A 15,405-nucleotide genomic window follows, 5' to 3' on the forward strand; every position below is an offset into this window, starting at 1 on the left:
GATGCAAAGCTGGGGGTTGGGGAAGTTGGTGCACCTGACCAGGAGCCAGGCCTGGGGAGGATGGGGGAGGTGGGAACACCAGCTCCTCCCCGTGCCGAAAAGCTGGGGCACCCCACCCCCATCCCACCCACCCTGCGCTGCAGAGTAAACTCTCAGGCACTCTGGGGTTCTGGGATGTTCAGTTCTGGCAAGGGGGCCAGGCAGCCACGGCAAGCTTTTCCCATTACCTCACCGGAAGGGCTGAGCCGAGGCTCAGTGGGTTATGGATCTGGCCTGAGCTGCCCCTACAGATGTGTACCCCAAGTCCAAAGCCTGGAGTCTCCTTCCAGCTGGGACCAGTTGAAGAGTGGGTGGGGAGTAAGTCCACTGAGACCCCAGATGCAGACTCAATGTACTAAGGACCTCCTTTGTGCCCACCTGCAGTGAGTCTCTCTGCTGGGAGCCAAAGCCCTGTCCTCTCTAGAGCATGCACGAGGACCGCGTGGTCTTCTGCGAGCCTTCTCTTGAGCTCAGTTGTTAGAGTACTTCCCCTGCATACACGACACCCTGGGTTTGATCCCTCAACATCACAACTCCCCCCCCCCGCCCCCATTTTTATAAATTCATGCCTTATACCTGTATTTCCAGCACTTGGGAAGTTGAAGCAAGGGGGCTGCTTTGAGTTCAAAGCTAGCCTAGGATACAAAGCAAGATACTGACAACAGAACTAAAACCTAATCCTGGCTCCCGGAAGAGGTACACACAACACACACACACACACACACACACACACACACACACACACACTAGCACCAACACCGATTTAACTTCTCAGTGTAGCTTTGGCCTGCTCACCCAGCTTTTTGAGTCATACACATCACACACACACACACACACACACACACACACACACACACACACACACACGCCTGGGGTGCACAAGGAAATGTGATCTGTCAGTGTGACCGGCAGGCCAGCCCCGCCCTCCACACCAGTTCTCACAGCCCAGCAGCAGGACTGAGGCTCCCACAAGGCTGCTTTCCTCAGCAGATGCTCCTCTGCCCCCAACTTGCTACAAACACCAACCAGATGTTGGGACTGTCGCCCATGGCTGGGGGGCGGCGCGGGATGTGTGTGAGGAAGTGGTTTTATCTGGGGAGCCTGGAGTAAGTAGGACCTAGAGGGGTGCAGATCTATCCTGAGGACACAGCTGAGGCCATCAGAATTAGGGCGATGCAAGCCTTCCTTGTGGTACAGAGAGAGAGACAAAGGATGGGGGTGGGGGTCAGCAAGTTAATCTGCCTAAAAGTAGGAACCCAGGCCTCCTTTTGAGTCTGACCAGCACAGAGACCTCAGGCTACACCCTGCCTCCCCAAGCCTGCCTGGCCTCTGTCCTTATGTACCAGTGGGAGCATGTGGGAGGCTGTGTGGGGTCAGCACAGCAGGATCACATGGAGGAGGATGAGCCCACAAGCTCAGCTGGCCTCAGCATCACTGTGGAGAACTCACAGGTCAAGAACCCTGGAATGCAACCTCTTCAGGCCACCCCTTGCTAGAGGCCCATGTCTCTAGGACAAACCCAGGTGATCTCCCTCCTCTCCCCGAACCCCACACATACACACACACAAGTGCAGACATGTTAGCAATTATATGTATGTGCTTACACATGCACACCCACAGGTCACATACCATTAAAAGTATGCAAACAGGACCTTACACATGCATGGGCATGCACACACACACACACTCGCAAATACATATGTGTCTTCACACATGACAACAAGCACTTCAGCAAAACTCACATATAGGCACCCACACACACGAAGTAACAGCAGTTACTTCAGGAGTAACAGCAATGTAGACCTGGACAGAGGAGAGGTGTGTGCTCAGGAGACAGGCACCTGTCAAGCTGCAGGAACTCAGCCTTGGCACAGTGCTGCCAGGACTGCCTCCAGCCACTGACCCCAAGGAGCAGAGACTGGACAGGTCCCTCCACATAACTCAATGAGTGAGTGAATGAAAGAATGAGCTGCTTCTTCAGGCTGGCTCCTGCCACTTGAAATTCACACACACACACACACACACACACACACACACACACACACACACCTGGATAAACGTCTCTGGAATTGGCTCTGGGATTCAGGTCCAAGTTCCTTCAGAAGACAAGCAAGCATTTCCTGCCTTTTCTGCTCATCAGTGTGCCCATCGCCCGCGTACCTTGCCCTACCACTGTGTCAGTGAGAAGACCTTGTATGTAAGCACAGACAGGCAAGTCAAACACTTTCCTTTATAAGAGTTGCCATGGTCATGGTGTCTCTTCATAGCAACAGAAACCCTAAGATGGTAGTATGTCTTCTCATATCTGTGGGATTAACATTTGGAGGGCCCAGTGAGATAAAACCCCAACTCCAGTTCAGAGCCAGTCTCTCTAGTCCTCAAGGACTGAAGAGCTGTTCCCTAGGGAACATACACCTTAGGGACATTCCAAGGCCCGGGGCACGTCTTTAGTTCATCAGATTGCCTGAGTGAACATCTGCATCAAAAGAAACCAGCAAGTGCCTACCTACATGACTAAAGCTTGTTTGAATTAATTGGCCATGATTTGGGGCAGTGGTCTTTCTCCTTGTGTCTGTGGGGTTAACAGTTTCTGCTTCCTCTAGAAGGCAGAAGGATCTGGTCTGGTCCTAGAATCTTTGCAGCTTTCATCCTCTGAAGAGTTTTCTTTGCAGCTCAGCTTCTTTGGTCTATGAGAGACTCTCAGCTTTTATAGTTTACTCTGGCAGGGAGAGGGAACTAGTGAATCTGGTCAGTTTCAGGGAGTTCCTGGAGATATTTTGAGTTGTTTACCTTCTTGCTTAAGGAGCTTTCCTGAAGGATGGAATGTTTCCATCTAGGGGGAAGCTGTTAAAACAAGAGTCTATGCTTCTGGGGCTATCAGCATGGTGAGTTCCCAAGGATACTCTTGTGCCTCACACAAGGCCCAACTTGGTGAGGGTTACAGCTACACACTACATAGATGAATGAATAGATGGGTGAAGAGACAGACAGATGTGCTTTTGACTAGGAAGAGCAGGAAGAAATGGGGAAAGGGACTTGGGGCCTATGGAGACCCAGGATACTCCCAAGGACCTCGTTTCCTACTTCCATATCCACTCAGTGCATAGGACAGGATCTCACAGGTCCACACTATGGTCCCAGAGAAAGACCAAAGCCAGCAAACTCGAGTGTTTGCTCAGAGTCATACAATGGATTCTGAGGAAGGTGTTAGCTTGTGGGGAAAGAGAGTGGCCCCTACCAGATGGGGAGGCTACTGGTCCCTAGAGGACAGGGCAATGTTGACAGGTGCAAGTTGGGGAAGGAGCAGAGGCAGGGACAGGGATGGGAATTCAACCAGCATCTGGCCAGGTCTGGCCCTAACCTCCAGAGTGATGTGACCTTAACAGTTTGATTAATCCTCTCTGAGCCTGCCTCAGTTTCCTATCCTATGTGTAAGTTTGTGAGCATGGGTGTCTTGGCCTACAGGGTCCCAGGGATCTGAGGCACACGGGCTCAGCTGTGAGCAGCTGGCTGGCTGTGGGAAGCAGTCCTGAGGTGGAAGGAAGGCTGGCTCCAGACAACCCAGAACAAGGGTGACTGCAGGCAGGGACAGCCCCTGGGAGTTGCTTATTGTGAGCTGACAGCCTGAGAGAGGGAGGAAGCAGGGTAGGGGTGGGGCCTGCAGATCCCAGGCAGCAGGAGGGAGTGGAGCAGCAGGTGGGTGGGAATAGCTGTCCCTGAAGACTGGCTCCTTGTTGCCCACAGCAGCTGACAGGGCAGCTGACCAGGTAGCGGCTGTCAGGGCACCAGAGCTGAGGTCCTACCACGTGCTGTCCATATGAGGTCTTTCACTGCCCTGGTGCAAGAGGCTCCAGCTATGGGCCCTGACTAGGCCGGGATGATGTCTACTGACTGAGGGGACCCCTCCAGGAAGCTCCTGGCCATGACATAGGGTACAGGGCACCAGGACATCTTACCTATGTCCATAACCCTGTTTTGTCATATCTTCTCGGACAATCCAATGCCTACTCTGCATGTGCTGTGTGGCAGAGCACCACAGACTGGAGAGGTCTTGAAACAGCAGAGATTAATGCCCTCCTTCTCTCCACCAGAGAGGTCTGGGGCCAGGTGAGGTCAGGTAAGGTGCTCCAGGATCGAGGAGTCACCCTCTACTCTGCCTTCCCTCAGTGTCTGTCTCTAAGGCCTGGCCCACCTTGTGACAAAATCCTTAACTACTCATATCTGAAGTCCTTTTGCCACATAAAGTCCCAGTCCTGAGAGTTTGCCCCTACAAATCTAGGCCCTAGCCCAACACCAGCCAGACCCTAGCCCAGCACCAAGGACTAATGAAAACCTCCCCTCACTGCCTCTGGTCCTTACTTAGGGTTTGGTAGTTTTTTTCTTTGTTTTTCCGGGGCAAGAGTACTCCTTTAGATGGGATGGTTGGTGCTCCTGCCCACCTGGTGGCTGCAGGCCTCTTTCTGGGTCCCGGCAAGTCATGTTCCTGTCCCTCATGGGTGACCTGCCTCCTTGCTGTGGACCTAGGAGGCTCTGGTCCCCAAAGCCAAGAACAGAGCTGTGGGTAGCAGTGGCTGTGGACTAAGCCCTGCATGGGCATAGAAAGAAGACACCTCCTGTGGGTCCAAGAGCCTGGGAAGCCTGTGGCAGGCATGGTCCCCAACCCCCAGGTCCCAGCCAGGGCTGGGCTAGAGTTTCCCAAACTGGTGCCACCACCAGGCTGGGGCCTCCCTGGCATGTCCAGCCTGTGGCTGGCTCCCAGGACGCTGCAGAAATGTCCTTTTGTTGGTTGAACAAAGCAGCTTTGAGCTGGGCCCTTATCGCAGGCTGTAGTGAGATGGGACACCATAGATCCGGGCAGAAGCCGGCTGGCCAGCCTGGACAGGCATCCCCCAAGCCCAGGGAGGCAGAGAAAGCCTGTGGAGGGTTGGGGGAGGGATAGGTGAGTGCCACCTGAACTCAGGAAACAAGGCACACACAGCAGGCACAGGTGGGCACAGACATGGGCAGACTCTGAACATAGGCAGGTTTCCCTGGCTGGGCAAGGATGGTAGTCAAACCCCTTCCTAACCATGGTCCTCTGTGGATTGGTTGCTTGCTGCTCATCCTGTGTCCATGCCTGGGTCATCCTCAAACAAAGCTGATGACTCTAGGCACCATAAGGGTTAAACCTGTACAGCTAGGCCAGGACCCCTTCAAGACGCCACCTTGGGCAGAGTACAGTGGCCCCTCTACCTCTGCCTCGGCCAGCCTGTAGGGCTCTGGGCAAGCACCTCCCTCTAACCTTCCTCTTTCCTGCCTCCTGTGCCAAATGAAACAGGAGCCATCTGCTGAATGAATGAATGATGAATGAGTGAGTGAATAAATGACCAGCTGAGGGCTGGGATACAGCACTTACCTAACATGCACAAAGCCCCAGGTTCTAAGCCCAGTACTGCATCAACAAGGTGTGTTGATGCACACCTGTGAGACAGCAGGGTCAGTTCAAGATCATCCCTGGCTATGTCGCAGTTCAAGTCTAGCTCGGGCTATATGAGATCCTGTCTCAAAAGGAAAGAAAAAAAAAATAGAGGGACTTTGAGATGACGTTTCAGGTAAGGATCCTTGTCCCCAAGCCTGATGACCTGAGTTTGAGGTTTAGAACTCACATGGCAGAGGGAGAGAACTGACTCCTGAAAGTTGCCTTCTGATCCAAACACATGCAATAGATAAATATTAAAGAAAAGAAAACTGAAAAGGGGAAAAAAACAAATGAAGAATGAGTAAGGGGCAGAAGAAGAGTCCCAAGCCACAGCCCTCTTGCCTAATGGCTCGGGGAGGGAACTGGTATTTCTCAGACCCCAGATTGAATGGGGGACCCACCAGGTGCTCACCCTCTAGATGGATGGAGGCCAGAGAGAAGGAGTGCTTGGCAGACTCGAGCTGTCTGGCCTGAGAGGCTCTCAATCGGCTGGAGGCTGGGTGCGTTCCGTGGATATGGCTCCATGACTGGGCAAGGCACAGATGTCAAGATCCATTGCAGCCCTGTCAGTGTCCAGAAACGGAGAGGGACCTCACTGGCCATGCTGCAGGCCAGACTGGCCCTGGGCTGCTGCTGAAGTTGGAAGAGGATCTCATGGTCCCTGCCCTCCCTCCCCGAGCCCCTGAGCACTAGCCTGATCCTCACTTGAGTCCAGAGGTCCCACTATAAGGATCCCTCCCTCAGCTCTGCACCTGGTACTTAATCAGGCCAGTCTGTCTGTCCTTTGCCCCTTGGGTCCCCACTCTGTATAGCTCCTTTCTGTCTATGATTAAACTCTTCTGTTATTCTTCACTCTAGCCTCCACAACTTTCTCACAGTATTTTTCATTTTTCTGGAGACAGGGTCTCATGTAATCTAAGTTAAACCTAAAACTCTCTATATAGTCAAATGACTATAGAGATGACCTAGAACTTCCAATCTTCTATCTCTCAAATGCACCACCATGCTGTTTATGCAGCGATAGAGATCTAGCCCAGGGCGTTGTGCCTACCTAGGCAAGCACTCTGCTAACTGAGTTACATTCCTAGCCCCCACAAGCATAAGAGTGACTTCATCGGGGAGGATTGGGATCCTTTGGTTCATTATGAGAACCTGGCTCCTCAAAAGCATCCCTGGATGGCTGGGTTCCAGGACTGTGTCTCTTAGAAAGCTCATCCTTTTCTGCCCACTGACGAGCAGGCTGCAGCTGGGTGCAAGTTCTGAGTCCTCAGCATGGTATGTACTTCTGTCCAGTCGGAAAGGGCCTCAAAAGAGTTCCGAGAGCCCACATGGCTCACTCAGCCTGAGACAGACAGGCTGGAAAGCCTGAGTGAGGTAGAACCTTCCTGGAATTCATACAGAAAAGTACAGACCCCAAAGATCTATAACCAGAGAGGCACAGTGTCAATCTGTCCCTGATCGCTGGTCACGAGAACCCAGCAAGCCATGGGTGGATGATCGCTGGGTCGAACAGAGAGCAGGATGAAGGAAGAGTAAAACCATCACACTCACTGATGAGGACAGCATGGCATTCACACAGGAGCGCGTGTGCGCATGTGCACACGCACAAATACACGCACACGCGCGCGCACACACACACACACACACACACACACACACGTATGACAGGAAAAAGGAAGGAACTTTCTGGTCAACTTGTCCTAGGCATGACAAAAATGTACAAAAATCTAATATAGAAACTCAACTCAACTATACAGAATAACTCTTTCACATATCAACAGCTACAGAATAACTGTTCCACATGGCAACAACTACTAAGTAAACAAATCAGAACAGGAGGGAACAGGTAAAGGTGCTTGCAGCCTAGTCTGACAATCTTAGTTTGATCCCTAGAACTCTCATGGTGGAAGGTGAGAACCAGCTCCTGCAAATTGTCCCCTGACCTCCACACACACACACAGACACTGTGGAATAGATTTTTAAAAAGTCAAAGTCTGGCTGGGTAGTGGTGCACACCTTTAATCCCAGCATCCCGGAGGCAGAGGCAGGTGGATCTCTATGAGATCCAGCCTGGTCTACAGACTGAGTTCCAGGACAGCCAGGGCTACACAGAGAAACCCTGTCTTAGAAAACAAAAAACAAATAAACAAAAAAGTCTGCTATTTAGCAAAATGGAGAAAGCATTTAGTGACTATATCCCAAAAGGCTACTTTTTCTCAAATATAAAGAGCTACAGCAAACCAACAACCAGTGTCAGGTGTGTGGAAAGACAGAGGATATGAACAGATGAGTCACGGGAGAGGAGCTGGTTCACAAAACATTGAGAAAAATGCAAATTAAAGCCGTGCTAACATATCAGATTGGCAGGGGATGGGAAGGCCTATCTGCTTCCAAGGTTACAGCAGTGGGGGGGGGGGAGGGGGCAAGGCTCACACACTGTTGCCATGGTAGTGACCTCTGTAAACAGTGATTTGGGGAATTTCCCAGCATTACCCATGCACACTCTTTGACCCCATCCTAGGAAGGCATCTCAACATTTGATGGTTACATTAGCGGTACCTATGCAGTACTGTGCATAGGCTGTTCAGGCCTCTCTGAAACATTCCACAGGCAGATGCAGGAGTGAAAGGAAGTGTCTCTTTGCTTGACACCATCACTGGGAAAAGAGGGTGGCAGTCAGAGTCGGTCACAGGACAGAGTGCAGGGCCCCCAGAACCTGCCCCAGGGAAGGCCCGCAGGACCCTGTCCCCTTGGCTGTTCTGGGGAAAGAAGATTTTTCTGAACACCTGTTCTGGAGCAGGTGGGCCTGTTTCTCTTTCAAACCCGTGCAGGAGCAGGGAAGGAGATGGCCGCATCCCTTTTGCCTTCCTTCAGTCTGGGTCAGAGCTCTGGGTACCAAGTCGGAGGTGGGAAGGATGAAGTTCTTATTCCTTATCACCAGCACCCCTGTGCTGGGCAGGCATAGTTCAGTGCTGACCAAGGGAGCCTTGTCTTCTCAAACTCGGGCTCGGCAGATGCAAGGACAAGTTAACAGGTGAGTGGTGACAAACACTGCGTGGCCCTGCTGCGGTGCTGGACCAGATGCAGAGAAAGGAATGAAAAGCCAAGGCTGGTGGCTGGTGGGCCCGCCCCTTCCACTGGGCAGAGTTCCCTGGTCTGAGCTCCCAGCTCCCACTTCCACCACTATGGTGCAGGCTGAAACGGAGCCTGCACAGCCTTCATTGTATGGCCTGAGTGCCTGCATATCTAGCGTCTCACTGAACGGAGCACAAGCATCCCGTGAATGTTGCCAGAGCTAATGGAACTGCCTGGACCCCACTCCGGGGCCACCCTAGCCCTGGCCAGCCCAGCAGTGTGTAGCCCTCCCCATTTCTGAGTCTCGTCATCACTCACGCCTGCCAGGAGAGAAGAGGGGGAAGTTCACACACCAAGTAGGAGTGACTGGGCACAGCGGTTCAGGTTCTACCCTGAGCATCTCCTAGCAGCAGTCTGGCCTCCCTGTTGACTTAGTGGTGATTGCAGCTGTAAAATGGATAGAAGACCCCCTCCTGAAAGGGCATCTAGTTCCAGCCCAAGGTGTAAGGGGATGGAGGAGATGGGGATGGAGGAAGGAGAACATTCTCACCGGGGATGAGCAGATAGTGCTCTTGTGTATCTGGCCGCGGTCCTGTGGGCTCTGGGGTCTGCCTTATCATCTTCCTCCAGTGGGCTAGCTGAAGGTCCTGCAGCCCACTGTGGATGGGCTAAAGCTCTGGAGGCTGCTCTTTCCCTCACTTGGTCCCACAGGATGGTAGGGAGGCACCAGGTGCCAAGACCCCAGAACCTAAGTGACTGCAGGCGACAAGGCCCAGTGACCCCAAGGGCACAACCTTGCTTCACCCCAGTACGCTGGCTCTTTGTTAACTGGGATCTTGTAAGACCGGCTGCACACTGAGCCCTCTCACCCACCTGTTGAACCCTAAGGTTGGCTCTACTGATCCCCACTTCAGGGTGCAGTCTGAGTGTGGAGTTACAGTTTCTGTCTTTATGTGTAACACTGGCTATGGGGGTGCATTGTTATGCTCCTGGATCAGAGGAGCCAGAGGCCCTGAAATGGCCAGCAGAGAGGCCCAGAGCCAATTCCCGGGGAGAGCAGCCAGACTGCTAGACATCGGCCCCAGGCTTGCAGCAGAGGGCATGGGGGAACAAGAAGGGCCTGGGTGGGCAGCATTCATGAGTCGGGAACCTGAATGGGGTGACCATAGGATAGGGGACAAGCAGGTCACAGGGGGGTGCTAGGGATGAAGAAGGGGAGGCCATGGGGGCAGTAAGGAGTTCAGGCTCCGTGTGCCTGACCCTCTCCATGGCTTTACTCTGTCCTGGGAACAGGTGTTCTGTAGAGGGCATAGAGGCTGGGGTAAACAGTGCCAGGCTCTGGCCTTCCCCATTCCGGTGTCCAAATTCTCACAGACGACCAACAGAAGCCATGATGGACCGACCAGTGCTCGGCTGGATGCCTGTAGTAGCTCTCCTCTCCGTGTAGGGCGATGCTGGCCTGGCTGGCTCCCCTGGGAGCTGGACAGAGCGGGTCATTCTTGCCTGTCTCAAGGAAATGTGACCACTCTACATGCATGGCAGATAAAAGTCCATATTCTAGTCCCTAGCCAGCCATCTGTTCCTAGTGTGATGTCTGACCAGTTGGCCCTTGCTTTCAGACTGTTTCCCCATCTGTAAGATGGGTTGATTGGCTGTCCACGTGTCATGGCTGAGGTGTGAACTCTGAGCCCGGCTACAGGGAGAAGGCTGGGTGGACATATGGCCAAGGGCAGGCCCTAGGTGAGATCCTCAGGGCTGGGGCAGCAGACTCTGCTGTCTGTGAGTGAGGAAAACCAAGGCATGAAATAGCAGGGGCCTCCCAAGGGCAGAGCCTGAGAAAGAGGGACAAGCAGGGTGAGTTTAGGGGTCTCCGAGGCCAAGTGTCGTGTTGAAGAGGACAGAAGGTAAGGGACAGCAAGAGCTGGAAGAGAGCGGCACCTACCACTGGAGGAGGAATCGTGAAGAGTCTTTATTAATAAAACAAGCCCGGAGCCAAGTACTGGGGTGAACACTGGAAGATCAGAGAGACAGAACAAGCCACAGCTAACCTCACCTGGCTAACTTTTCAGCTGGTCTTGTTTCCTCAGACTGGAAGCCTCTGTGTCCTCATATCCGAATGGCTCTCAGCTGAACTGTGCTGCTCAAAACCTAAAAGCTTAACCAGCCAAATGCTGCTTGTTTCTGGTCTTCACGCCTCATATATCTTTCCTTTCTACCACAACTCCCTGGAATTAAAGGCTCGCTTTCTGGGATTAAAGGCATGTGTCACCATGCCTGGCTGTTTCCAATGTGGCCTTGAACTCACAGAGATCCAGAGGGATTTCTACCTCTGAAATGCTAGGATTAAAGGTGTGTGTGCCACCATTTTCTAGCCTTTGTATCTAGTGACTGTTCTGTCTCTGACCCCAGATAAGCTTATTAGGGTGCACAATATTTGGGGGAACACAATACCACCACATACCACCAGGCGTGCATGGTAGTCATCGGAGGTCCGAGCAGTCTTGGATGCCTCTGGGCCATGGAGGTGGAAGCTGATGGCTAGTGTAGGGATGCCTGCCGCCACAGGCCACAGAGATGAGCAGAGTAGCATTGGTGGCAGGGGCCTAGGCTGACATGACTGGCAGGAGTGACCATGGCTAGGAATCCAACACGGCCACACACCTTCCTCCCGTACTCTGGGGCCCAGGGATCCTCCTTTAGTAGGGTCTGGTCAGCACTCCTCAGAGCTCTCAAGGGCCACTCTAGGGCTTCTGCCCCCGCAGGCTGAGAACTCACCAGAGGCAGTAACCTAGAGAGAAAGAGAGTTTCTACTCTCCTAAGCCAGCGTGTGCATGTTGCAGGGGCTACCTCCCTAGGGTTGGCCCTGGGCTCCAGAGAGCCACAGATCATGTCACTGATGGCCTTCCATGTATGCTGGGACCATAGGGAATGGGTGATGGTGCGAGGCACCTCTGTGTTAGTAGTGTCTCAGCTCAGCTGGGGCTCTGACTCAGGCCTGCTAGGCTTCCCCTCTTCCTCTCCTGGCTGGCCCTGGCTTCAGCTCTCTGGACCCACCAGGAGACAGTGAGAGGAAAGGGGGCCTGGCACTGGAGTAAGGAACCACAGGGACAGGGAGAGGCAGAAACTGTGTTACCCAGGGCCAGATTTGGCCTGGATCCACCAGACACATGCCCCTATCTCTTAGACCAACTATAACCCATTCAGGGCCTATGTCCCAGGCCTAGTCCTGATGTCCCTGCCACTGAAGATACCCTGGGTATTCAGAACAGGACCCAACCCTTCCCTACACCACAGACTTGTGCTTCAGAAGGAGAAACTGAGTCAGGATTCCTCATCTGCACAGGTGCTCTGCAGGTGGATACTCACATAGGATACTCTATCTACCTGAGAGGTTGACTCACCTGCTCCCTGAGGCTTCCTTCCTGATACATGAGCTAGGAGCTAGAGTGGACCTCAGCCTCAGCACCGGCCATGGTAAGTGAAATTTCTGTAGCACAGAAACTGCCTTTGCCCCACACTGAACATCCAGCATGGTCACCAGGCCAGATACTCATCGAATACAGCATATTGTCACCACCCAAGAGACCACATTCTCTTATCTCCTGAGCAAAGATTATCTATCTCAACAGATTTTTTTTTTCCACCCTGGACATATCACTCGAAGTTCATACCGCACATGGCCCGGGCACTGGCTTCTCTTACTGAGTCTAGCCTAGTGCTCCAGACCAGTTCATTGGATCCTGCCCCAGAGCGTGCTCTCCTTCCTTGTTCCTTCTCCAGTCCTCTGCATGCCTCTGTCCCTGTGTGTATGTGACCTGGAATGACGGTCTCCTCTGCCCTGGTGCCCTGGCTGCCCTGCTGGCCTTGCACAGCTGGGAAAAGAAGCAAGTGCCACTCCAATTCTCCAGTGAGAAGACCGGGGCCAGGAGGGAGCAGACTTGACTGAAGTCACCGAGGGCTTCCCCTGCAGAGGATGTTGGAGAGGCTCCTCTGACCCTGCAGGTAGGGACTGGGCATCCAGCAGGATGTCTGGAATGACTCTGAGTAGGAGCATGGAGACTTCCTCTCAGGAGAGAGACGTAGGCGTCCTCTCCACAGCACCACCTGTGCGGCCCAGCAGCCTGAGGGAGGCTTACCCAGCAAGGAGAGGAGATAACTACCCCACGTAGCCTAGTAATTGCTCCTGGAGAACAGAGGTCATTAATGTTGAGAATAACACGTCACCCCTGCTGGTGGCTGGAAACCACTGGGCTACTACCTACAGCAGGTTTTCCCAGAAACCTGGTCATCTTCCTTTGCTTTAGACCATCCCTGAAGCTGGAATGCACTGAAGCCTGGTACGGCTGCTCCCCCAGATGACCCCAATCTCCCCTGCCCATCCCCTCCCAAACCAGGGAAGCTCGGCTGGCCTCCGGGATACTGGGGATCTCAAGAGGAGTGTCCATTCCCAGCTCTTCAGAATAGACAGAGGCCAGGAAGGCAGATCTAGGGTGGTCTGGGGCCCCACAGGACACCTGTAGGCTCTACACCTTGTTTACCTCATAGGGCCTGAGGGAGGCTCAGGCTGTCTCCCCAGGATGTCTTTGGGGATGTCAAAGTTACAGAAACCCTGGAGCATCCTCAGAACCTCTGAGCCAGTGTTTCTCAGCCTTCCTAATGGACCCTTTAATACAGTTCCTCATGTTCCTATGACCCCCAGCCATAATATTATTTTTGTTGCTACTTCATAACTGTAATTTTGCTACTGTTAGGAATCATAATGTAAATATATGTGTATTCTAATGGTCTTAGGCTACCTCTGTGAAAGGGTCATTTGACGCCCCCAAATGGGTCATGACCTACAGGTTGAGAACAGCTGCTCTGGGCTGAGCCAAAGTAGCGACTGGTTTGTGTCTGTCTTTGTCTCTATGGTGACTCTGTTCACTACTCTTTTGTATTTTTTTTTTTTTTTTTTTTTTTTTTTTTTTTTTTTTGGTTTTTTGAGACAGGGTTTCTCTGTGTAGCTTTGCGCCTTTCCTGGGACTCACTTGGTAGCCCAGGCTGGCCTCGAACTCACAGAGATCCGCCTGGCTCTGCCTCCCGAGTGCTGGGATTAAAGGCGTGCGCCACCACCGCCCGGCTTTTAAGACAGGGTCTCACTATGTAACTCTGGCTGTCCTGGAACTGACTAGATAGACCTGCTGGCCTCAAACTCACAGAGATTCCCCTGCCTCTGCCTCCTATGTGACACTGTGCCTGGCTTCATTTCCCCCATTCTATTCTTAAAACAAGCCTCACAGGGTTGTAATAATGTATCAGGAAAGGTAAGTGGCTACTTTCCTCAGTCCAGGGCCTAAGGACCACCAGTGAATGGAAGCCAGGGTTAATCACCATTAGCCATGAAAATACCCTGGCTATGAGAGCCCCAACCCAACTCAGGCCTATAATGTGGGACCAGAGTGGACGCTGAACCTACCTCTGGGACTGGCTGTTTGAGATGAAGGATCCATCCTCGGCCCACCTTGGCTAGGAGAAAGGAGATGGAGAAAGGGTGAGCTATCTTGGAGTTGCTCAAGACAGTCAGCCAGCTCTGCCAGGCCCTCCTGCATCTGGCCAAGGCAGTGGTCCCTGAGTGTAGTCCCCAGGCTGGGGTCCGTAGTTCCTTCAGCCAGCTGGTCTTCAGGTGTTCAGTCTTGGCTCTCCCCTCCCCATTCCTAATTGCCGTGGTTGTGGGGATACCATCACACTCCTGGCAGCCCCCAACCCACCTTTGGAATCTGTACCTGCCTCTCTTCTCAGGAACTGACTCTCAGGCTTGTGCCTAGACATTTGGATGCCACATTTCTCATCTAATATGCAGGGGGCAGTAGACACAGACGATGAGGGCTGGAGGACTGGAGGATATGGCGGGAGCGGTTCAGGATGTCCCCCACCCCCACCCCAGCTGCCTCCTCCCCTCTGAAACACATCTGGCTCTGCATCCCCCCCCAGAAGCTGGGGCAAGTCCTAGGGATGTCTCTACCCAAGGGATGGGGATTGGCTGGTCCAGGTGGTACGACCCTGCCCTCTGCCCTGCCGCCCACTCACCCCAGCCCACTCAGTGACCCAGAGACAGACCCGGAATCCAGCCCGAGCAGAACGCTGCAGCTTCCCACCCGAATAGCTGGTGGGTGGTGGCCTCCCTCCTGTGCGTTCAGGCACAAGCTGGAATGCAGACTCCATTGCTCTCCTTGGCTGGAGCGACACACAGAGCTCAGCTTTCTGCCTGCCTCTTCCCATCCAAGTCCGTCTCTGCGAGCATTTCCCACGCCGTCGGACTGTCCGTGGTTCCGCAGGCGTCACTGGTTACTGTCAGCAGCCCACTGCTTAGTTGGATGGCGCCGCCCCGCTCCACACATTTGGTCCCTTTCCAGGTCTGGGGTTATAAATAACACCTCCCGGGGTCCCTGCAGCGGCCAGCTCTCTGGCTCCCACGATGCTTCCTCAGGAGGAACTCCCAGAAGTGGAACCCACAGGTCATGGTGCCTGGGCCTCTAATGCCTCTCACTACCCACGATCGCTGGAGTGAATCTGGGAACCAGCTGGGTGAAAAGAGAAAACTGCCAGGCCCTTACTGCAGCGGGGACTCAACTGCTCAGGATTGACAGTCTCCTTGGGCCTTATACTGCTCAGCTTGCACAATTCTAAGGAGTTCTCACGCTATCAGACCCACATGACAAGCTCATATTTCTGGTGGACGATTTGGGTCTTCAGGATCTGCTTAAAATATCCCAGGGCTTTTTGTTTGTTTAGTGGTGCTGCTGGAGATGTAACTCGGGGCCTTGGTCATACTAGGCGAATGCTTTACCCCTGGG

The 15,405-nt window shown here is 53.2% G+C and overlaps 1 long non-coding RNA gene across 1 annotated transcript; it reads right to left on the reverse strand.

Annotated features, from left to right (window-relative positions):
• Window positions 1–1,823: 1,823 nt before the first annotated feature.
• LOC143272845 (uncharacterized) lies at window positions 1,824–14,883 on the reverse strand. The gene is made up of 3 exons (XR_013050432.1): window positions 14,669–14,883; window positions 14,028–14,077; window positions 1,824–6,060 (listed from the first exon to the last, which is right to left on the reverse strand). It is a non-coding gene; the product is annotated as an uncharacterized LOC143272845 (long non-coding RNA).
• Window positions 14,884–15,405: the final 522 nt, after the last annotated feature.

Source organism: Peromyscus maniculatus, chromosome 4 (assembly GCF_049852395.1).
Source record: "Peromyscus maniculatus bairdii isolate BWxNUB_F1_BW_parent chromosome 4, HU_Pman_BW_mat_3.1, whole genome shotgun sequence".
In the NCBI taxonomy this organism is placed as follows: Eukaryota; Metazoa; Chordata; class Mammalia; order Rodentia; family Cricetidae; genus Peromyscus; species Peromyscus maniculatus.